Source organism: Protopterus annectens, chromosome 8.part1 (assembly GCF_019279795.1).
Source record: "Protopterus annectens isolate FY-2018-M chromosome 8.part1, PAN1.0, whole genome shotgun sequence".
Lineage (NCBI taxonomy): Eukaryota > Metazoa > Chordata > Ceratodontiformes > Protopteridae > Protopterus > Protopterus annectens.
In genome coordinates, this window is record NC_056742.1 from 62,191,832 (window position 1) to 62,217,513 (window position 25,682).

General features: G+C 37.2%; 1 protein-coding gene across 2 annotated transcripts in view; it reads right to left on the minus strand.

Moving 5' to 3' along the window:
- The window catches only part of TSHZ3 (teashirt zinc finger homeobox 3), a 354,142-nt gene that overhangs the window by 164,455 nt on the left and 164,005 nt on the right, over positions 1-25,682 (minus strand). The gene's annotated exons all lie outside the window — the stretch shown is intronic.

The window sequence follows — 25,682 nt, forward strand, 5'->3', positions numbered from 1 at the left end:
TCATGTATCCATGCTTTTAATTCCTGATTTTTAATATGAACACTTTAAGAATACAGAGTGGCATCTATGAGGACCTAATACACTTAAATGTGAAAGTTTACATCAAAAATACTAAATCAAAATGACAGGTTTCTTTATCTGGCTTTAAATACAGTGCATGTAGGATTTCTAGCAAGGAAGTTCAGTATCACAGGTTTTATAACCTCTTGAAAATACTGGTAAAAAAAAATGTACAATGAGGTGTCAGTAAATAAGCAAAGACGTGAAGCTGAAGTATATGGAGAAAGGCACATGGGGTACTCTTTCGTACATTTATTCATTTTCTGATGCCTGCTTTATGCTGCTCTGGACTGCACGAGAGATGCAGCTTGGCCCCTCAACCTGCAAGGAGGAGGTAGAGAACCAATTCATACAGTGGTTCACTGAGAAATGGGTGGATGGATATACTGCTGTAGAACAAGGTTGTGCAGTGGTTCATAAAACAATCCGGGATTTCCATTGTTCCACAGCTGTCCTTAGTTAAGGGTACTTGGGTATGTCACAATACAGTTCAGGAGAAACAATATGCAGAATACATACAAAACATCACAAATTTAGTATGACAACAGACTTACATTCATGATTTGCTGGATGTGGAAAAGGAGCAGCACATATAACATGAACAAGACAAGTGTTAACTGTGTTTGAAAATCATACTGGGCTAGAAATATAATAGGGGTTGTAGTTATAATTCTCATTCATATTAGTGCATTAAAGCCACAGAAACAGAAATGTAAAAAAAGAAAAAAACACTAATGTTAGAATAACATTAGTGTATACTAATGAAAAATAACTAGGGATTTTGCAGGGGGCAGGCCTCCTGTAAGAAAAAAAACTCTGGAAGGGATCTGTTCTTGTACCCTGACTTTGAACAGTTTAGTGTTAGTAAAAGGAAATATGAAATGCAGCTGAATTTCAATCCATTAGCACTAAAATATCTTTAAAACAAAAAGACTCAAATTCTGCCACATACCAAACTCTACCATTTACTGCATAGCAGATGTTCTTCAGAGAGTAACTCAAACAGACAGGCCATCCAGAACGTAACTCATTGCAAACTCAGCCCACTTCCCTATATGAGGCACTCAACACTATAGCATCAGTGACAGTGAATAAAATATGAATGCAACTCACTTAATAACTGGAGCCCTCTTACGGAGTTGTAATGTAACTAAAGTCTAGCTGCTGGAAAGTAAAGTACCACAAGAGAGCCAGAGGTAGTATAGAAAAGACTTCTGATCAATTAAAACTCAATCATCAAATGGAATAAAATTCTTGCAATGGGAACCATAAGACCATGCTTCAGTGGAACACGTCTCAGTGCTTAGACTTAGGTAAGGGAAGGGGTAACAAAGGGAGAAGGGGGTCTACATGCTGTGGTACCGAATGCCACTAGGCTCAGACAGAAAAAACAAATGAGGGGTTAGAAAATGGTCCGGCGAGGTATCAGGGTCAGAGTGATGCCATGATGTGTGGTGGGAGGCAGCATTCACAAAGGTGTTGTGCAAGGAACCTGCACATCAAGGAAGGAGTGAAATAGGACTATAATACCTGACTGCAGCACATTTCCTTCTCCAGCCAAGTGGTTTGTAGGAATACACACACACACACACACACACACACACACACACACACACACACACACACACACACACACACACACACCTCTCAACCTTCCATCGCCAAAATGAGGAACACTCACCTTCATAATGTGGAACAAATGGGCAAAATGTGGAACACATACTAATGGCGTACTAACAACTTCAACTAGGAAGGTCATAGGATGGTTAAAATATGCTGGTTTTACTTATAAAGAAGATCCTTTAATGAATTAATATGAATAATTTCAATTTACCATGGATTTCACTTAAAAAAAATTCCTAACACTGAATGTGTGACAGACTCTTTCAATGTGGAACTTTGAGGAATTTCGAGGAACATGAACTTTTTAAGACCCCAAATGAGGTATGTTCCTCGTAATGAGGTACACTTGAGAGGTATGACACACACACACACTTCTTAGCAATAAATTATTCTGCATCTGCATTCTGTAGCACAATGTCACATGATATAGTTCACATCCTGTAACATCAATTATCACGTGATTATTCACTTGTGCTGGAGCTTTCTTCCTGAGTCTTTGCAGAAAAGGGCTTCTACTCACTCAGAATGTCCCAGTTAACAAAAGCAAATAAAACTAATGAATGAATAAATATAGATTATCTTACTGCAACTTCATTATTTTTCGCAGCCACATCTGCAGCATTCAGATTTAGTTGCCACTTCAAGTTTTAAGTAAGCACAGAAATCTGGAGTAAAATAAAACTAATGATGCATTCCGGAACATAAGTAAATCAGCTTTTAAAGTATAAGCAAACACATTACAGCACATTCATGTCTGATCACTCCATAAACTTAAACTGTATTTAATACAATTTTTTAAAGTTTTAATGCCATCAGGGGCTTGTTTCTTGTGAAAGAAATGAACAATATTCAAAGCAGTTTACTTAAATGCTGCTAAAAACAGGCTTCATATCTGTTTAATGTCATCATGTGAGTCATACCTGAAATATTCCCTGATAACACACACCTTTTCTACTTAAGTTTTCAATAACAACACAAATTAATGCTATCTAGTTTTATACTCAGTCTTTATCTTTGCTATTCTAAAACAGATGCTTAGTTTCCAGAGCTGAGACTAAAGCTTGATCTCACACATCCACTTACACAGTGTACATTGGGCTATTTTAGCACAAGCAGATGAGGCAGTATATAGGCCCAAAGTCCAATGAGAGATTTAAGAGTGGGTGCCTGATCTACATGCATGACACTTAAGACTAATTTGTTATGATTTCTCATTCTCATGTACCTCACATGAAACAGTGGGCAGACAGAGATAGGGATGTATGAATTCTTATTCAAGAAAGCAGACACCTACATTAGAGTAAAGGGAGACTGCGTTATTATAAGAAGTAAGCAGTGGGAGTTATGCTGCTTTATAGATGGCTGCCTGCTGCTACAGTGCTGGCCTTCTAAAGTGTCTTGGATGAGGATTCATTACGTGTACATGATATTGCCCCAACACAAGGGAGGAACTGGATGGATGACTGCCTCTTTTGTGCAACGCATTTACCAGTAATTACCAGTTAACCGTAAACTTATGGAAAATCTGTTTTCCATTTAAGGCCAGAGTCCAAACAGCAGTACTATAAAGGGGCGTCCACTATCCTGTAATGCTACAACAAGCCTAAAGCCCAGCTTCTACCCCCTGCTATAACATCACGGTGGGGGGGGGGGCAGAGATGCTAAGAATTCTAGACCATATCTTAACACCATAAATGTACTGTATACCTACTACACTCAGATCTGGTAAAGGCATTCTGAAAAATTATATGCAATATGAATTTGACTACCTGTTCCTGACAGAAGCTGAACACCACTACTTAATCCGTTTCTTGTTTACCGGAGTCTGACTTGGCACTCAGGGTGTCAGCCCACTGAAGGATGAGCACACACTCAGTCACTCCACAAACACATGTAGGCACTTTGGAGGAATGCCAAATAACCCTACTGCATGTCTTTCGGATACAGGACCATGGTTACCACTTTGCCAGATATCCAAAGTGGGACTTTTTTTTTTTTTTTTTTACTGAACCTTGACATTTTGCTGGACAAACAATACCCACAACCATTGCAAAAGACAGAACTTCACTTTCATGTACTTTCCAGACAGATGGGGTATAAATAAATAATTTTCTGAAATAGGTCACCATCAAAGATGTTCTATCACTTAATTTTCTGAATCTCAGTATCAAGCAGAACGATTGTCAGAATCTGAGAGTACAAGTCAGACATGACATCACTTGTGCAATCACCAGTCATTATCAACTTGTCTGAAACATGCAGCAGCTTTACGATGCACTACTTTAATTCTAAATAGACAAGAGTCCCCCATGTTTACTCCACAACCACCTCATTGGAAATAACCTCTGCAAACATAACTGGTCTAAATCAGTGTTTGCTAGAGAGTATTTTGTACTGTACTGGACAGCTTCTCTCTAGCCACTGCTATGTGGCCATGGAGTTCAAGGGGTTAAATGCTTTTTTTTTTTTATCCTTCCTATCAGCTTGAATCTTATTTTTCTGCTTTGAGTAGTTGGATCAAGAAAGTTTGTTTGTGTCTTTTTGGCTTTTCCCGGTTAGGGGTCGCCACAGTGGAACTCCGGTCCGCTAATGACTGGTAGTTGATTTTTACGTGCCGAGTTACCAGCCCTGATGCACAACCTTCAACAAAGGTAAAGTTATTTTCAGATAATCTATTACTAATCTTGTAACGTGAAATTTTTGTTAGATAATGTTTTTGAGTTAGTACATACTTGTTTTAACTACTCTGTATTTCACAGAGTGTAAAAATGAAATACTTTCGACTTTTTGATGGCCTTATTAATTACTCATGCGATAGTGGAGAATCTCAGCTGTAAATTTGTCTTATGAGCCAAGGTCCAGAAATCTGACCACACCACATGTAACAGGATAACAGAAATATTAAACATCATGCGTAGCACAAACGTAACATAACGGCTGTGACAGCAACTGGATTCAAAATCATGAACTGAAATAGCCACAATGCAAGACAAAGGCACATCAACTGGAAAAAATACAATGCAGAGATATGTATAATTTGTATATATTGATTGTGATCCTACAGTGTAATTCTGGACTGCTTCACAACATTACAGAGCTTCTCAGAATCTAGACCTCTAGACCACAATATTTTTTTTCATTATAATTTTTCCAGTGCCCAAATCAGTTCACTATCTAGTCCTTACCTATGACCAAGTCCATTTGTTTCCTGTTAGCTTTGCGAGATCATCATCTTTCAGGGCTAATAAGGGTGCTTTCTGTTCTCTGTTCTAACCCTTCCCAGCAGTTGATGTAGTTGTCTGCCTCACCTTAAACATTCTTGAGTATGCACTCCCTCAAAAGCATGTTGAAGGCTACGTTGTAAGTGCAGCTTTACACAGTGAAGTGCAAGTCCCCGGCGCATACAGTGTCTTGTACATCTTTCTCTCTAGAAATTATCAGTCCTGCAGTTGGGTTGGATCACCTCCCGCCTCACCCTCAAAAAGTACTGAAAAGCATCAGATGTTCAATCTCATCTTTCTTACTGGCTTCTCCTTAACGAAGCTTTACACGTAGTACAACAGAGACGGCTTCCCAGCCCCTTTGTCTAAGAATGGCCAAACTATATACCTTCCAGTACAGAAGAATCCTGGCTAACTGCTATGCATTGAAGGTGCAACACTAACAATTGCACATTTGTTTCTGAAATTCACCCAGTATGATAATGTAATGTGTGCAGAAATGTAACTATGCGTTTGTGCAGCTACAGCACTATATTGGACCATGCTGCTGGAGTTGTTTCTGAATGGATATGGACCCCAGCTACCATATTTCCAGCCTCACCTTCATCACGTATACCCTGGAATGGCCTGCATGGGACATTGGTACATGTAGCAGCACACACCCCTGACTAGCAACCCATCCTGAATCAGGGGAATCCTGGATAATACACAGCATGAAATGCTCAGACTTGGGAAGTCTGCACGGCATCCCTGAATCGGAGCCATGTTTCTGCACTTAAAGATACAGACATCTTTCCTGGGGATTTCCCATTCTGGCGACATCATACCTGCCATGTCTTATACAAGCTTAGTAAATTCAGTAGTATTTAATAATTTGTGAATATATCATTTTATTTTCTGAACACTCTTACTGTTTATATACCAGCCTGAAGCTTAGATATACATATTCAGTCAAAACAGTTCTTTTTACTTGAAGAACAAAATATGTTTAATAAAGTTAACAAAATGAGAAAAAAAATGTAAAAACTGTGACAGCAACATGGATCTCCACCCAAAAATTAAAATTGGCAGTGATGCAGAACTTAAACAATGATTGTATTAATACCCAAAAAATACGCCCCTCTGTAGATTTTTTTTTGAAAATTAGACATAAATGCTGATCACAATTGAATGCTAAATATATCTGTATGGGTAAAACATTTGCCAAATACTGCATATGTGGCTTTTAGTCGATAAAAATGCTTACAACCTTGCCTGCAGTATTCAACACATTGCAGCTGGCTCATACACCATATCATTTACAGCAATGAGTACTTGCTTTAGTTTATCCAGATATTACAATGCAATACAGACACAAAGACCAGCAGCAAAGTGCATGTGTGATGTACTGCTCTCTTCAATGGCTCTTCTACGTATGTGTATAAATGCTGATGCATATATTTGTGCACAGACATGCGCGCGCACTCTCTCTCTCTAGATTTTATATATACATACATATATATATATATATATATATATATATATATATACACACATACATACATACACACACACACACACACACACACACACACACACACACACACACACACACACACACACACACACACACACACACACACACACACACATACACACACACACACACTTTTTTACACAGATTTGTCATAATGAAGAATTATGCCATCAGGTAACTGGGAAGGTGCTAATCTTAGCAGGTGAGAGCTACAGGAAGTGGGTGGCAAACTAGTAATGCTGGAAAGAGTAGGGAAAGATATAATCAGCTGCAGCCTGCAGTCATGTCTGCTTCAAATAGCTGAGGTGGAGCAGCAAATTCTTTAACTACTATGGACATATTTCTGATTTTTACCGTTTGGATCAAGTAAACTACGTGTTCTTTTCTGTTTGTTGATTTCATGTTAGTTACATACCATAAGTACAGTTACTTGGATCATTACAACCAAGTGAATAACAGGTATCACATCCGGTGTTTTGCTGTCTATATTTATTAATTACATGGTTTAGCCTCTCACAATATAGAGTATTATGATTGGGCCACCAACCGTACCCTGCTTACTATGTGTTCGAGATACGGATGCCAAGAAAATCACCTCCAGAGCGAATCCCAAGAGGTGAATCTTGGCATCCGAGTCAAGAACAGATATTTAAGGGTTATAACGGCTGACTCGATCACAATTCTTTGTAGTGCACGGAGCTTCATCTCCTCCATTTACTAGTAGTTACAGAAAAGAAAATGTTAACTGTCTTGTCGGCATAAAGCACTTAGTGAATGCTGTCAGAAAAGTAATGTAACACAGTCCATTATATTTGCATTTGCCTTGCCATGATTCTTAAATGTCCAGAATTTTTACCTGATATGTTTGGTCTGTTCATCACAAAATCTTTGTTTTTCAGGCAAGTCTCTGAGGACTGAGGTCACTAAATAATGACATGCATTTGAGTTTTATACTTCTCATCCTTTAGAAAATGCAGGTGCCCTCATGCATGCTGTTATTCTAGCTACTTTCCATGTTTATAAGAGGAAGGGATCCCTTATTGGTACAGACAGCATACAGAAACAAATCTATTTTTATTCTGCAGCTGTTTTTTCTGAATATTGGAGCATAATGCACAACATACTAGTTTATGAATGACATTATATTGATCTGGGCTCACCTAGTACTTTTCTGTCCTTGTACATCTTCAACAGATTCATAATAAAACTTTAAACTGATCAGCAAAAGCTTGCATTTGTTGGCCATACTACAGTATAAAAAAAAAAAAGACTGCGTGGGGTGCTACTGAACAATTTTGTGTAACAGCACTTAATTTATGTTAGGTCTTTATTTGTGAAGTGCAATAAAAGTTCATGCTAGTTTACTGAAATGCAAATGCTCTATCATGTAGTGCAATTAATCTGTTTAATTCCAAACAGTTCTTCACCTTAATGGCTGTGTTGGCTTAGTTAACAGAGTACAAAATACTCTTCATTTCAGATAATATCCAAATATCCCAGTTTCTTCAGTTACAAAGTGCTACAACCACTCCTATTAATAACGATCATTTACCTATGTCTCTTAGCCCAGCAACATCTTTCTTCTTCCTTGCAAAGTCTGTGTTCTATATTTTTCATTGGTGATTACAAAACTAATGACCACAGAGTACCTTTTTAAGACTACTCATGCTTCCCAAATATATCTGATAACTACGTTTTGTTGCCCTGGGGTTACGGTAAGGGGGTACATGTAGACTTGGGCATGAGAGGTCATGTTAACTGCCATCATGCATCCGTACATCTAATTAAAACATAAACTACTTCACTTATTCTGTTCCTCTAACCACGTGTGTCTTTGGAAGGGGAAACCTGAGACTCTGATGAATCTACCAACCAATGTCACCCACATTTAATTCTCTGCTACGACTTTGCTGCTTTATTTTCTGTGGAACATCTAAAAATGAGACACAAATGCCTTAGCAGATACTCCTAGTCACCAGAAACTGGTTAAACTACGTTGCACACATAATTGTAATCACGAAGTAAATGAGCACAAAGTACTCCTTATCCACCTATGTCCAATAAGGTAGCTAGAATGTAATAATCATTGTTAATTTTACAACAAATGTGCTTCTAAATTTCAGAAACAGCAACAGACTTTAATTATTTTATAAGATTTCCAGTAAATGTAAAACAAGAAAAATAGCATATACTTCGGAGAACAGATTACTGTCAGAACATATACACAGATTACTGTCAAAATACAGATTACATACTTAGATGAAATTATCTGTTATCTTTACTGCCAATGTTCCATTATTTTATGCAGCCATAAGCCCTATTATTTTGGATTATGCACCTAAGACTACCATGCATGGAAAAGGAGTACTAGCAAGCAACAGCTTTGCGGACAAGTTGTTTTTGAAAGAGCTGCTTTAAGAATTAATGAATACAATCAAGTCAAAAAGCTGTAGATCTTAAATCTTAACATCCTGAATAAGAACAGGGAGCTAAAAGGCACTTAATCAGCCACTGTGGCTACTTCTCTGCATGCAACCATGCATTTGGTAAATGTAAGTACCCAAAAGATACGGACTGAAAAACCTACCAAGGTTACAGCAGTGTGCTTACGAGGACAGCAGTTTTGCATGAAGCAACTGTAGACACAAGTCTTAAATTAAACAGGGCTCAGAGATAAGCATTTTCTTTCATGCCAAATACATCAGATTGCATTAACAGAATGGGGATGAAGTTCCATTTCAAATGCCTCTAGGCCAACATAGTTGATTACAGAGAATTATTTTATCACTGAAGCACCATGCTTTTCTTGCACAGAGATAATGTGAAATGTCTCATAACATCTCATGGTTTATACACACCCCATGCTGAACTGAATAAATAGTCGGAATGCACTTAAAATAATGTATAATGAGGCAGTTCTGATAAATAGATAACCACAGAATTGTATGCTAAAACAGCATACTGGTAGAAATTGCCATTACACAAAACTTGCTCGGAAGGGATGCTGATAACAAACCATATTAATATTCAGCTAATCAAGCCAAGTCAAAGAGAATTATACAGTGAACTGGGATTTTACTTTGTGAACACTTAAAAAAAAATATTTGTTAAAATGTTTGTAGGCTGGCATGTTCACCATTCAGCATTAGAAGATTCGCTGATCCATACTTGAACTATATTACCACAATGAAGTCATGTTATACTAAGGAACAGAAGATAGTCTTCCTACCCAAAGGCCGACTCTCTCCCATGAAGCTAAACAACATCAGTGTGTTACTATTTAAGTCTTTATATATTTTTTTAATGTAATGTTAGTTAACCAAGATAACAGATAGTCCAAAAGGTCTCATTTCAGTGTCTGCCAGGGAGCAAACCTCAAGAAAAAGCAAACATAGAAATAAAACAGTGCTTATAAATTAAGCAGAGCAAAGTTTGACCTCCTGCAAGAACTACATGCTGTAATTACATAATGATCTGTTTTTCAGATTTTACAAAATACTAATATGACTTGGGATTCACAGAAGCAAATATCCAAGGAGCTTGCATCATGAAGTGCCAGAGAGCTAATTACAGATGTATCCATTAAGAGTTACAGATGTATCCATTAAGAGTTAAAGCCTGCGTGCTGAGCTGTGGCCCAAAGAAGAAAACCAAGCTGTGGCATTACCATTATGGCAGCTCATGGCAGAAGAAGGGCACCACGCATGTGTGACATGAAGGATAAGTACTGAGGCATTCGAGTGTATCGGAGTCTGTGTGTGCCACAGTGGACATTGAAGAGCCTCACTACTGCATGCTGTGCAGGGATGGATTAGCGAGGGGGATGACCCAGCTACAGCTCCAGGCCCACATGTCTGAAATAGGTCCTGCTGCTTCTGGTGCCAGTCTATTTAGAAATCCTGTTCTACTATAACACCAAATAAATAGGCTGCTTATAATTTTCATCTCCAAGCCAATGAGGCCAACAGTAGATAAAGGAAGGGCATCACAGCTCAGCAAAGTGGCCAACAAATAGATGAAGATGGCTGTGCACAGGAAAGAGGAACCCTTGATCAGCATACAAATAGTGAGGAAATGACAGTATATAGAAAAGTAGAAAAGGACAAGAACAGGTAAAACCAGAAGGCTATAAGGCATGAATGATGAGGAAGAGTGTATATGTATATGTATATGTATATATATATATATATATATATATATATATATATATATATATATATATATATTTTTTTTATGGACAGAACTTTTTTTTTAAGACAAAGAATGGAGGGAATCAGCGGGTTGACAACTGGTGATGGAAAGGGCTGGATAACAAAGACTGGGGAACGATACACAAACATGAGAATGCAACAAGAAGGGCATAAGGTTGACTCTAGTACAGTTGGCTGAGAGGCCAGCCCAGAAGTCAAGCAAGCCCAGGCATCACTCACCATGGTGACTGATATTCTGGGCCAGTTGCTCTTCTGCTCGTCCAATACACTTGGCTTGCCAGTCACACAACCCTGTCAGTCACATCATGTTGCCAAGGCTGGCATCCAGCAGACAGCACACCCTGGCACTAATCAGCCTCTGACACCAATGCCAGAATAGTAATCGAGATCCTCTGATTCACCTTCAGAACAAAAACTTTCATCTCCCCCTATTACAAGGATGAAACAGAGTACCACAGAACCCTACAGGTCAGCATACCTATCAACTTCTTAAAGCAAGAAATCTGGACAAAGCCATAAATAAAAGTGGGACAAAGGGACAATTTTTAAATACTGGATTTATAAACTTAGAAAGTTCATAGAATAACAGGTTTTACATTAACATGGATTTTCTGAATGATATGAAGTCTGAAACTCAAATGTCTGTCATTAGTTTTTAACTTCGGTCTTTAATATTTTGCCACTAATTTGCCAGAAAACCACACCTTTATGAAAAAAATTCCAAAAATATGAAGGAAAAATTTGGACATTCTGCAAAATTCTGTGCAGCTGAGAGGTATGCAGGTCATCTCCAGCTTAGGCATAAGAAAAACAAATCATTATACAATTATAGCATTTAATTTTGGCAGGGGATCAAACTTTTTCAGTTTAATTTATAATCAGTGAATTTTTTATGTTTGCTTCCTGAGAGGCAGACCTAGACAGCACTGATGACCCAGTTCCAGATGTTGTGGTTAGAAGCGTCTAAAGTGAGCATGGCCTCTCATCCTCCTCTTCCTCTTTCACAACAGACCCTGCAGAAGGAAGACACCGTGGGGAGAAGTTAACACATACACATAATACAAACAAAATTGCAGTTGCTAGAACACATAATACACTCCGCTACCTGGAGAGGTGCTTCTGCTCTCTGTGGAACCTAACCCATGTCGAGACATTGCTCCTCAACTGCACAGTAGAGAATGCACTGTTAAGCACGTGTGCACAAAAGTGTGTATAGTAGAAGACAGTAGTAGAAAACAAACAAAAAAAATGCTTACAGTACATCTCTGGCTCACTGTTCTGAGCCTCTGCCTCCCACTGCTGGAGAATGCTGGAATGACATTGCCTGAAGTCATCACAGCAATGCCAGCACTGCTTCCAGTACAGGAGACGCCAACTGCATCACTCAGTATCTGCGCCATTTAATGTCAGGTATTACCTTCTTCAAAGGGCTAACACAGTGATCTAACAGCTGCTCCTTGAATTAAAAAATGAATGAATGAATACAGACATAGACATCCCCTTTAAAGATCACATCTTTCAAATTGAGCTAAGGTATATAAGAAACTAGGAACTCTATATAGTTTAAAAAAACAACTTACTTACAGCTCCAGGTACAGCTACCAGTGGCTGAAGCCAATGTATCACAAGCAAGTTATCCACAACTTACAGTATGGCTGCTAAGTTTGCTGCAGGAGGTTCTAAACTACTTCCATTTAATGATGGCTGGCCTTTTGGTCAGTGAAGGTTTTGCATAAGCCCATTCAGATCAAACTGTCCAAAAGAAAACAACGTCATTAACTGTGGAATATAGCTTAGCCCAGGGTTTGGTGACTAATAAACTAAGAGTTTATTATTCTAGGGGAAGAGTGCAAAGATCTCATCACCATGACAAATGTGAAGGACTCTTCTCCCACATGAAAAAAACAAAACAATGGAATTCAGTTCAGCTGGTCAGTTCCAAACGCAGGAGCTTCAGTTAACTGGTACTGATCTAGTAAATTGGATCTCCAATTAACTCTGGTCTAGGCTAATTTATAGTGAGTGCCACTCTCCATTACACAGTAAGCAGCAGCAGTATAATTCTGCATAGACACTTAACGCTTGTCTCCAAGGACAAGAAAAATCACTTAAATGGTATACAAAAACAAACTTATTATCACTAGCTCTGCTCTGTCAGTTGGTTAAAGATGAGAATTCAGTTGCCACAGATATAAAAAATGGTAGTGCAGATTACAGTATTAGGAAATTCTATGTTGCTCAGTCAATGGTAGTAAGGAAATCATTCTATGTTGCGCACTCTATGGTAGTAAGGAAATCATTCTATATTGTGGAGTCTGTGGTAGTAAGGAAATAATTTTATGTTGCCCGGTCTATAGTAGTAAGGAAATTATTCTATTTTGGGCAGTCTGTGGTAGTAAGGAAATCATTCTATGTTGCGCAGGCTGTGGTAGTAAGGAAATCATTCTATGTTGCGCAGTCTGTGGTAGTAAGGAAATCATTCTATGTTGCACAACTTATAAGCAAGAGCATGGCATCTAGGTCCAAGGATGTTCTACTGTACTCTGCCCCCTCATCAGACCAATCATTGAATACTGTGCCTCCTTCTGTAAGTACCTGACTAGGCATAAGCAACAACCGGAGTATCTACAGAGGTGTCTCACAAAAAGAATACAGGTTGTAAATAAAATGTCCTACAGTGGACCACCTCAAAGCACTAACTTCTGCCCTCTTTCTCCTATTCATTGCACAGAGATAATCTATGCCTGTCCTATAAATCATCCTGTGATCCTGCTCCACATCTGTAAAACAAACAGCATCAGATTTACCTGATCGAGGGACATAAACCAAGACTACAACATCAATAACACATTTTGGAAGAACAGGGATATTTCAGAGACTAACCCTTCTTTGGAACAGGATTTTCACCCACAAGAAGCACAGTTCTTCCATAACCAAACTTGGATTCATAAATAGGGAATCATAATTTTCCCTACTTTGGCAGCTGTGTCATTAGATATACTAGACAAAAACATCCACCAAGTGCTTGACCACCGATGCCCAAGAGTCCATATACCCCTAAATATAACCAGAGAGTATCACAACTTATCTAAATTTGGCTAGCTAGACTTAAAAAGCCCCCCCAAGGGGGTTGCTAGCCTATTAATCTATGAACCTATACATCATACTATCTTTAACAAATATTTAAATTTACCTAAACTGTGTTACACTTAATGATCCTACCAGCATCATCAATTATTAGGTAAAGCCAAAATCAACTATATTCTTGCTTTAATTGTTGCAGCTTTTTATCATAGCAACATAGACAGACTGACAGACAGAAAGATGAATAAATACATATATAGACAGACACACAGAAAAACTGACACTGTAAGTGTATAAGTGTGTGATCTATCTGAACAGTATTACAATATTTGTTTAACTAGAAACATCTCCACAAATGATTTTGCTCATTTACTATTAATGCTACCCACAGCATTGGGCTGCTGAGTTCTGAAATGTTATTTCTCCAGTGCGCATATTATGTGCAAAGTTAAAGTGAGCTACTCTGTGGAAATTTGTCTGCGCTATCTGTCCAACCTTTTCTTGTAACTGCTGCAAGTTTTTTATAATATTCCTTTTGCCATTCACTCATTAACTTACTACAAGTGTGTTGAGCTTTAAGGGTCTCAGTGTCTATGTCTGCCATTTTCAGGGAATGCTGCAAATAAAATATTAGAGCTACAATGCTCTGGTTAGGCAGAGTTAGCAAACACCACTACTGTCTGCATTTCTAGTGTCGTTTCACTGATATAAAATTCAACATATCTTCTAAATGGAAAGCCCTCTCAGCAGTTTTATTTTCAGTGACTTACTGGGCATGGTTCTTCTGAAGACAATAGTTACAAACCACATATATGGAATGCCCCAGTGGTATGCATGCTGCTTGTAGAGCATAGGAATGAATATTGTATGTCTTACTTTTGATGAAGTTTATGACAGAAAATATCACTTATTAGATGATGTACATTATTAACTGTTTGAGAAAATTCTTCCCATATGTAAAGGGTTGTACATATATAAATAACAGTTCAACATACTCTTAAGAAATTTTCAGAGAATGTTGTAAAACAATTTCCTATAAAACACCCAGACTAATGATAGCTCTATCCCTAATTTTAATGAAAACAACTGTCGTGTTTGCCACGACATTAAAAAAATGAGAATATCATATATATATATATATATATATATATATATATATATATATATATATATATATATTTTTTTTTATGCCTGAAATCACAACATATACTAAAATTTTTCATTGCATTTGCAATTTTTAAACATAACTGACAGCTACACTTTTATTGTAAAGCAAATGCTATATCCTTTTTAAGCTGTAATTTTCCTTTTTGAAACAAATTGAAAAGCTATCTCTACAATGTTTCCAAATATTCTTAAAATATAGTCAGAAAAAGACACACATCCGCTTTACCTTACATATGAGCCTATAGGAGTTAGTAGTTGGAAAGAAGCAGGCCAATATCAAATGGGTACAAGTCTGCTTATGCAAGTAAAAAATATACATACAGATGTGTGTGTGTGTGTATATATTTAGCTATGTACATATACTTATGTACAGACAGAGAGAGAGCGAGATCCATATAAGAAACACAACATATGCATTAATTTTATCTATGTGCTACTCACCATTATATCCTGTATCTATGTAACATACTGTATCTATGTACAATAGTTTTATTGTAAATGTGGAGATTTTCTCCCTGGGCCTCCGCTGAAAAGGGACCTCTGTCCAGTCGGACTTTCCTAGTATACAAATGGGAAAAAAAAAAAAAAAATATATATATATATATATACACACACACACACACACACACACACACACACACACACACACACACACACACACACACACACACACACAGAGATATATATAGATGGGTCTACTTTATAAAATCGAAATACCACTCACCAGACTATTAAATCACCGAGACAAAAGCACCGAAAAAACACTTAAATGAACACTTACATCACTGACAAAAAACTACAGGTAAGTAACCACTTGGCCACCATGGTGAACTTTGCCCCTTTCCCCACTGTAGTGCGAACTCGGAGTTGGAATATTTAAGTATGGGGGGCAAAGTCCCCCACATGGGTGGGTTTGGTTACATTTTCGTGTTTTGTTGTGGTATGGCCAAATGGTGACTTGCCTGTAGTTTTTTTGTTGGTGATGTATGTGTTCATTTAAGTAGATTTTTGGTGCTTTCGTCTTGGTGATTTAAAAGTCGGGTAAGTGGTATTTCGATTATCTGAAGTAGACCCATAGAGATATATACATACATATAAATAAATATATATGTGTGTATATATATATATATATATATATATATATATATACACACACACACACACACAAACACATACATATATATATTATATATAAGTATATATACACACACGTTGATAACCTCACCTTAAAAATTTATTATAATTCTGTAAAAGTTATACCTTGACACACTGTGCCTCATTTCCTAAGTTCTTCCAATTCTTAAGCAGATAAGACATTTGCAATTATTTCTACCTTTCTAAGATTCTGTGTTGAAAATAATAAGGATCCATATTTTGTATACGCATCCTTCTGTCTGTAGGAAAAGGCTGAGTTTGGGAATTTTACACGATTATATAAGCATATTTACAAAACTGCATCTGTACAATCATGTGACATGAAATCTATCATTCATAACGTCAGCTTTCTTCTGAGACCTGATATAACTCAATACCAAAATCAATCTATGGGGTGGAACAGTGGAAAGGCAGTACCATAATTCACAAGGTTCAGCCCTACAATAAGTACTCTGAAAGCATGTTCCAAAAGTATACAGAACTGACGTTATGAATCGGTGGTTATTTCAAGGAAAAAAATAACACACACATATATGTATATGTATATATATATATATATATATATATATATATATATATATATATAGATATAAATATATATATATATCTATAGTGAAAGTGGTGAATTTTATATATATATATATATATATATATATATATATATATACACACACACACACACACACACACACACACACACACACACACACACACACACATTCACCACTTTCACTGCCTTGGGTCCATACATTCCTGCAGTTCAAATACAGGTCTCCATGTCACAAAATGTGTCAAAGATGTTCTCCCTTTAATGTTCAGATGCAGCTCTCCAGTGACAGTGGTGCATTGCACTGACCACTCCTAAAGATGCCTCTTTTGAATGTTTAGCCCATAGTAAGGAGTAACAAGTCAAACAGTCTTGGCCTACGTACTTTAGAAGATACTCCTCATGTATTTATTAACATTAGCTGGGAAAAATTTTAACATCAGATGTCACTGCAAAGGTTATTTTTATGTACCAACTACAGACTACACTTCACTCAGGGTAATATTTCAAAGTGAAACTTTTCTGAGATAAGAAGTATAAATAAATATATAAATCTATTGACAAATATATATATGAATCCCTATCAGACTGAGTTTTCAGAAACTTGAAATTCATATGGTCGAGACCATATGATCGAGTTTCCGAAACGCGAACATCCAATAAAAAAAAAAAAAAAGAAAAAAAAAATTGAGTTTTCAGAAACTCGAAATTCATATGTCCTGTGCCCCCCAACCCCCTGAAAATGAAATATACCAACTCTGAGATCTCACTACAGTGTGGAAAAGGGTACATTTCCTGTTCCGCACTGTGCCGCGAACTCCATTCAAAACCTTTGAGTTTTCAGAAACTTGGTCATATGGTCTTGACCATATGAATTTTCAGTTTTTGAAAACTTGATCATCTGATCGGGATTCATATACACACACACACACACACACACACACACACACACACACACACACACACACACACACACACACACAAATATGTGTGTGTATGTGTGTGTTTGTTACATGAATTCTAACCTGGACAATAATAATGTCAAAAAGCAATAAAAATGAATCATCACTTGTGTTCCTACCCTTTGTCTGTTTACTCTTGCCCTACTGGCAAAGTGTATTAAAGTACAGCATTATGAAGTAATGCCACATTTCATCCTAGAAAGAGCCAAAAATGTATCTCAGGTGCATACAAATCGAGCTGAAAGCAGACAGGACAAAATGAGACATTATAAACGCAAGGAAGAAAGGTGTCGTGTTAATACACTTACTTGCAGGGTCAGCTTCAATGCTTTCAATTTTGCTTCCGTCATGTTTACTGACAACTGCTTAACATAGTTATTACACAGTAACTGTCTACATCAAGACAGCAAAAATTACTCTGGCACACAGATTAAGTAGGTGTTAACAAACATTATGCATATAGTGATATTTTAACTGCAAAACTAGAGTAAATAAGTGCATATGAGGCATGTAGGCAGCACCCTAACAAAACACTGCTTTTTCAGCATGTGATATTTTTGTTTCATTAAGACATATTACTTAGCATCACTTTCTGTACTTTTCAGTTTTTCATATTTTTGTGTTTCATTAATCACACGCTGACAACATTGCTTGTACTTGTAAAACTGTTAACAGAGATATATGACTGAAACGTTAGGATATTTCAAGGGCATAAGCAACGTGAAAGACAATGGAAATGTAGGTGTGTCATTATCAGATTTCACTGGGACTTGGGACAGCAATAGCCAGTCAAGTGGGGTTGCTGAGAAAACAATAAGAGCTACTGACACAAGAAAAAAAATGATACATATAACAAATCAAAAGAAACACGAATAAGGAAAAAATCTGTGCACAATCTCAGATAAAAAGTTTGCTACAATCAAATTTAATTATAAAAATTAGTATCATGAGACTGGATTAATGCAACATAACTTTCAACTCTTTTAGCACACGTGTCGTGCATTATTTATACAATAAGAATTGTTGCAATACTTAGTAAATGAAAATAGTCTTTCTTTCCAGAAGCTTGTCTTATCAGTACTGTGAAAACCTGCGTAATCTGTATTATGAGACTGCTGCAGATAACTTGTTTTCAGTTTTCCATCGGCTGTTAGAAAGCAAGGCTCTACATTTGCATAGCAGAAACATATCTTGTTTTAGTACAAATGGCAGTCAGAAGTACAACCAACTACTTATTTGCAGATGTATTGGATTTTTCTGGAAGTGTGACTTTCCTGACACTTTTTAAACTGTGACTACTGACAGGACTAACAGTTTAGGCTGTTGACATACTACAGATACATGGGTCTGCTCTGTCAAATTGCTGTGTGCTCTTGTAGAGTCCAGTTAATAAACAGGTGCTGACCCCTAAACATTAAATCAACAGAATCTGGCAGAGAATGGAGGCCAGATGAGGGCACCTTTGTATCAGTAGCAGTGCATTTCTCAAGCATGGAGACTGCTTTTACGTAACACAGCTGAAAACATTCACAACAATAATCATTTTAGTGACACACATATATACACAAATATACATAAATGTGTGTGTGAGCACACACATGTAACTGTTTTACAAATTTAAAATGTATTTCTTTTGTTCTGTTTATTATTTTGGCTGACTAATACTTAATTCAGCAACTGTCTGCATACAAAAAGTACACTGTTACAAAAGTACCTTGTAGTACCTTAGTTTCATTTGTGAGCAAGTTCTCATTTCTGTGCCAACTTCATTACATTCATATATCATAACATATCAACAGATATGTTATAATGTTACTGTTTTACTTTTTACTTTGCATTACAGAATATTATTCCTTACATTTTTGGCAAATGGTGATACAGGAGGAATAACAGACAGTGTCTACAGCATGACATTTGTCAGAGGAAAAAAAGAGAAACTCCATTGCTGTCAATGAGCTATGTAACTGCAAAGCCAAACAAAATATCAGAGATTAAGAAAAGATTTGCACAAGCAGTATGCCCATTAACAAGGGCCAACCCCTCATGCTAACCTTTTCTGATTCAGAAATCAACCCACCCTGGTGATTTTGCACAGGTGCAAGGAACATGGCCATGCTATAGGACAATAAGGCAATCGGAAGGAGCAGTTAATGCTAATTAACAATGTGCTCTTTCCAGAAATGCCTGCAGTAATTCATTTACCCTGCTGAGTGATTCAGACTGTTGCTCAGCTCCATAAATTAGCAGAGCTGTCTGTGAAAATTAACATGGCCAAAATGCTGTTGTCACTAATTCAAGTCAATGGGAGACACCATTTTACTGGTAAGTTTAGTGAGGATCAGTGGAAAGTTAATAGTATGGGAGGAGACTGAGCATGCGTCTGCCTGTTTGTGTATAAACAGACTAATGTGACTGTGTGGTCGTATGTGTGTATGTATATGGACCTCTCTGAGTGATCACAGTACGGGGTCGATGTAGGAGGTGTGGGTGAATGAGTGAGTGGGTTCTACCATAAGTTTGTTCAACTGGTGGGAGGACGTGATCTTAAGTGAATATCTGTATAAGGGGGTGACTTTTGTGTGTTTGTGTGTGCACGTGCACTTGTGTATGCATGAATGTCTGAATTTGTGCGACTGTGTGTATGGGGGTACCAGTGCCAATGCAATACATGGGCCACCACAGGTAATCACTATGTGCAAGGTATTTTTACACCAACAGTAGAAAGGAGCAATTCAGAGACATGCAGTTTGGTTGCTCATGAGGACGTCTTCATTGCAACTAAATGGCCTCTTTGGAATGTGGCCCATTCCCATCATGGTATTGGAAACCCAGACCACTTGGAGAAATTAAACTCACTAAACACATGTCTGAATTGCATTTCCCGTTTTTTGAGTAAACTGACTTACATCTCCTAAGAACTCTGAGTCACTGTAAGGGTTTATTCTGAATGCCGGCCTCATTACTTTTCGTTAAAGTAAAATTAAAAAATAGGGTTGCATGAAACTTGCAAAAATACATCATAACTAAAGCAGGAATTATCAGCTGCAGTTTGGTAACTTCTATCACTCGTTTCTCATATACAAATTTCCATTTGACATTATTACTTCTAAATGCCTAATCTTTCATGCAGTGAAATATTTGTTCTCCAGCTTATGATAGAACATTTATCTAGCTAGGCCTAAACCTTACATGATGTTCCCTTTGGCACTAGTTCTTACCTTTTATTATCTTGTTTTATTGACAGAAACATCACTACAGAGGAAATGTCAAATTTACCCTAAGCATTTCTTCCTACACAGATCAAAAATACCAAGGAAAACTCTGCAAATGGCATATTATATATATATATATATATATATATATATATATATATATATATATATATACACACACACACATATATATATATACACACACACATATATATATATATATGTACACACATACATATATATATATATATATATATATACACACACACACATATATATATATATATATATATATATATATATATATACACACACACACATATATATATATATATATATATATATATACACACATACCATGTCAAGATTTCAAGCAAAGCTTGCAATCACAACTTGTAAGGCTCCAGAAAAAGTAAACAAATAGTCTGTTATGCATAATAACAAATGAATGATGCTGGTATGGTGTCTGTATGTAGTAAAAGGCAAAAGTTTGCAAAGGTTTAGATACCATACTATTATTATGTCCTCTTTGGCAATCACAGTGCAGCTGTCATGCAGTCCTAATGACCCCTCTGCACACCATGTTAGCACTCATATGAGACAGCCATCCATGGAATGAAGCCTGGGTCAATTACATAGGTCTTTCAGTAATGCAGCCCCTAAATCATCCATTCTGTCCCATATAGGACAGGTTAGCAGTCAGTTCTTTTTAGTTTTCAGGCCTCCAATGAAGATTCACTTGTAAGTATTCTTCCCCCAAAACTACTACTCAAATATCCCCATCCCCCATGAGAATTAGGAAGGTAATATATCTTAAGTTTTATCCTCCCTCTGATGGCTCACTTCACTGGCCTGTTATGCACATCTGGTCATAGTCAAGGCTTTATCCCTCAATGGCACAGAGTTAACAAATTCCATGTTTTTAATTAAGAAAGAAAGAAAGAAAGATGATGTAAGTACATTTTCTATGCTGACCACTTCATTACATCTATGTACTACTTTGGTGCTATCACTCATTTGGTTCTATGCTTCTGTCTGCCCACTTCATCCTTCCTGGGATAAATGATGGCTTCTACTCTGCAAAAAGGGTTCTGGGAAATAAACCTCCACTTTCCTTTTGACAAGTGAGTTCCATTAAGAAAAATATGGTAACATGGAACAAATAACTAAAAATAGTTGGCTTGATGGCACAGCTGGGGGTGGCGATACTAAGCAGGTAGGTAGGGCATTTGCCTGCATGGTTGCCACACTACCTATCAATACCTTCAGCAGTGGACACCTGTGATTAGGTTCAACAAGTTTGCTTCTATTCAAGAGATGGGCAAATTGATTATTTGACTGTGCCCTGTTAATAAATGTAATGCAGAGACAACAAAACATGTTATGAAGTAAGAAAGGAAGGAAGCTAACACAACTATGAAAAGAAACAGAAAAGTGAAATTATTGAGTGAGAAACTGTTGGGACTTCCCACAATGATGGTGCTGCTGCCTATGTCATTAAAAAAGGAGAGGTTCTGAAAGACCTGCACCCTGTCAGAAGAACTGTTTCTCACAAACCGCTTATGTCACCAAACTAAAATATTAAAAAAAAAAAAATTGACATATCCTACTGGGAATATCACAGACATTGTCGGGTAGTGGGAGCAGCAACCCCCCGCCCCAACACAGGACATGTTAACTTCTTGTTCCCATGACTACTCATGCCAAAGTTGATAAGTAATGAATAAACTGAAATATAATCCCAGTGTACATATTAAAAAAAAATCAATGTTGCTAAACATTTAAAAAGAACAGACATACTCCGATAAAAAAAAAAATGCTCAGGTCCAACAATGTTAAATTTTCCTACACCAAATTCTCTGTAACTGTTACGATGCTACAAAAAGCAGAAGTTATCTTTTCACTCACTATTCACAGAAAGTAGACCAAGGTGTAGTGATGGGACACAGAACTAACTTACGCAAGTCTAATGCTGTAAAATGTTGGTGGTAGCAATTACAGAGCTCTCTGTATGCACAGAGAAAATTAATTCTGCTTTTCTAGTTCACAGGGATCTCTCAGACCATGTGATGACCTGTCATTAAACAGACCAATCTGGTCGGAAGAAAACATTTAAAGGTAAGGTGTAGAGATGGGACACAGAACTAACTTACGCAAGTCTAATGCTGTAAAATGTTGGTGGTAGCAATTACAGAGCTCTCTGTATGCACAGAGAAAATTAATTCTGCTTTTCTAGTTCACAGGGATCTCTCAGACCATGTGATGACCTGTCATTAAACAGACCAATCTGGTCGGAAGAAAACATTTAAAGGTCCAAACAAAATGTTTTCTAACAGATGCTACAGGTCTCCATGGACAGTAAAGTGATCCACATAAAACTGGTTTCCTGTAAGGATGTTGACTGAATATTAGTTGCTAATGTACACTCACCAAATGAAAAGTGTACAGTTTGCACAAAGCCAAATGTTTGCAACTATAAGGTAAAATTCAGCAAAAGGAAAATTTCACTGCATCACATTATGTTAAATCAAAAGGCAATAGCTTATGTTTAGTATGCAAACAGCTTCCGCAAATGGAATATCATCATGTTCTGGATGAAACTCAATGTAATGGGGAGCTTGTTGCTTGATGTGTTTTTGTGTTGTTCTGCCGGAGAGCTCTGTTTTTTTTTCTGAGTTGTACTGTGTGTGTTGGGAGTGTGTGCGGCTGTCACTGTACCTAATCTTTGCACATTCTCCACTGAAGTGTGAGATGGTAATTTTGTTTTCTTTTTTTTTCTGAAACTGCAATATCCCTTACTAGTATTAGACTGCAGTCAGTATTGGCAGTGTCCGTTTAATAACCTCAGTTCTTCAGCAATAACACCTTTGATGTTTAGCACTGTTTTGCAACACAGTAACTGTAAACAAACTGTACTTCAGTTTCCTTTTGCTCACCTCTGCTTTATTTTCCTTCACTGAGATTATTGCGATGTTGTAATGAGGAAAGACAAGTTTGAGAAATTGACAGGTATTTATTTGCTCTTTAATTTTAGCAATGTTTTACCTTTATTATTTTATGGAAAATTTTACACCATCTCACAATGAAAGTTTTGTCAGTCTTTGGAAGGAATGAAATTGACGTTTAAATGATTACGACACATTCTGTACTAGGTGATAGAGGATATCGACTTTCCAAAAAATTCACACGAGCCGTCTAGACTGTTTATAACTTTCACTCAGTTTACACAGTGAAAAGTGGTTCACAGTATGAATTCACTCAAACTCTGAAACTAATTTTGGATCCAACAGAAAATGTTATACTTTATAAATAATCATACACAGTACCTAGTACAAAGAAAGCATAAAGCAGCAAAATCTACCAAGGGGCTCTTGTAGTTTTGCCTTTTTCTTTTCTTTATAGTTGTGCTGCCCTCTTACCAGCACTGGTTCTTGATGCAACAACAGATGTTAGAGGACATCTATCTGCTGTGAAGATCTAGCTGAGTGATGTCTGTCTGCATCTTTTTCCATGCTAATATGTGACTTCTGGATTAACTATCTGACTCCTCATACATCAGCTGCTTTGATGAGTTTTATCGCACAATTATGCCTTCTCTGTCTCACTTAAAAAATAATTATTAAATGACAACAAATTTCAGTGCCTTGCATACCTTAGGTTTTTGTAGACCTCTCAAAGGATTGGAACCCTCCTCTTAATCTAGGTTCTTGTACGGTCTAGATTTATTGAATTTCCTAAGCCTTTCCATGAGAATGTAGACCAGCAGTTACACGTGTGTTGGTGGTGCATTTTCACCTTCCTTTACTATCTCACTTTTCATTTTATATAACTTCAATCTCCAAGTCTTGGTCTGTATTTGTTACATCATTAAAATGTTTATCTTACTGCTTGTTTGAAAATTTTATACTGTCAGTGTCACTGGAGATAAAGATAGCATGTAGATCTTCTCCTCCAAGGACCATAAATGTTGATAAAAAACAACAAAACAGAGCGGACCACGAACTGCAGAACTCCACTTTAATAAAATGTTAGCGCTTTCATCAGAACTGTTTCCAACTTCTTCAGAACCCAACCATGAATGTTGATTGGCTCCAGGTACTAATGCAGTGCTACTGGAGATTTTTCATATGTTCACAGCAAAGTACTTGTCTAGCTTCCCTTGGGGGCCACTTTAAGCGTATCCAGTTTCCCTTTTTTTGCTTGGATTAACCTATCCCATTTGGTTACAGATTGGCCTGACCCATCTCATGGTCAAGAATTATATATTACCCCAAATAAGAATAACTGGGATCATACCACTAATAATTTGAGGGGACCCATGCATGGAATAAAGCATTTAGGGGTTGCCTGTGTCCATTAGTAGTACAGGGGGAAGTCCTACAGTAAATTTTCTGTTTCTCATCTACAGATCTAAGGTGCACTTGAAAATACACAAGGATGAACTTTGTTTTATGGGGATGGGGAGTCTGTTCCACAGTAGTGGTATCCTCTGTGAAATACCTGTCCCTTCAAACCATTCTATTGATGCTGCAGAAGAGGATTGGATCCCTAGAATGAGTACCTCTGATGCCATTTGACTTAATGTGCAGTAAACCCATCAGTAATGCATTCCAGGATACCTTGTATAACATACGCAGGTCACCTCTAGGCAGTCTGTACGATACTGAGTATAGTGACAGGACTTTGAGTCAGCTCACATAGGACATGTTTAGGCCTTGTATCCTTTTAGTAAAGTATATCTGTGGGCGTTCCAGTTCTTGCATGTGTTTGGACAGATAATGTCAAAGGGGGTATTATATTCAATGACTGGCCTAATGAGGTCCAAGTACAGGGGGGCAATGACATCCCTAGATCTAGGCAAAATCCCTCTGTTTATAATCTGTGCAATATAGAAGGTCTTTCTTACAGCAATAAATACCTGTTG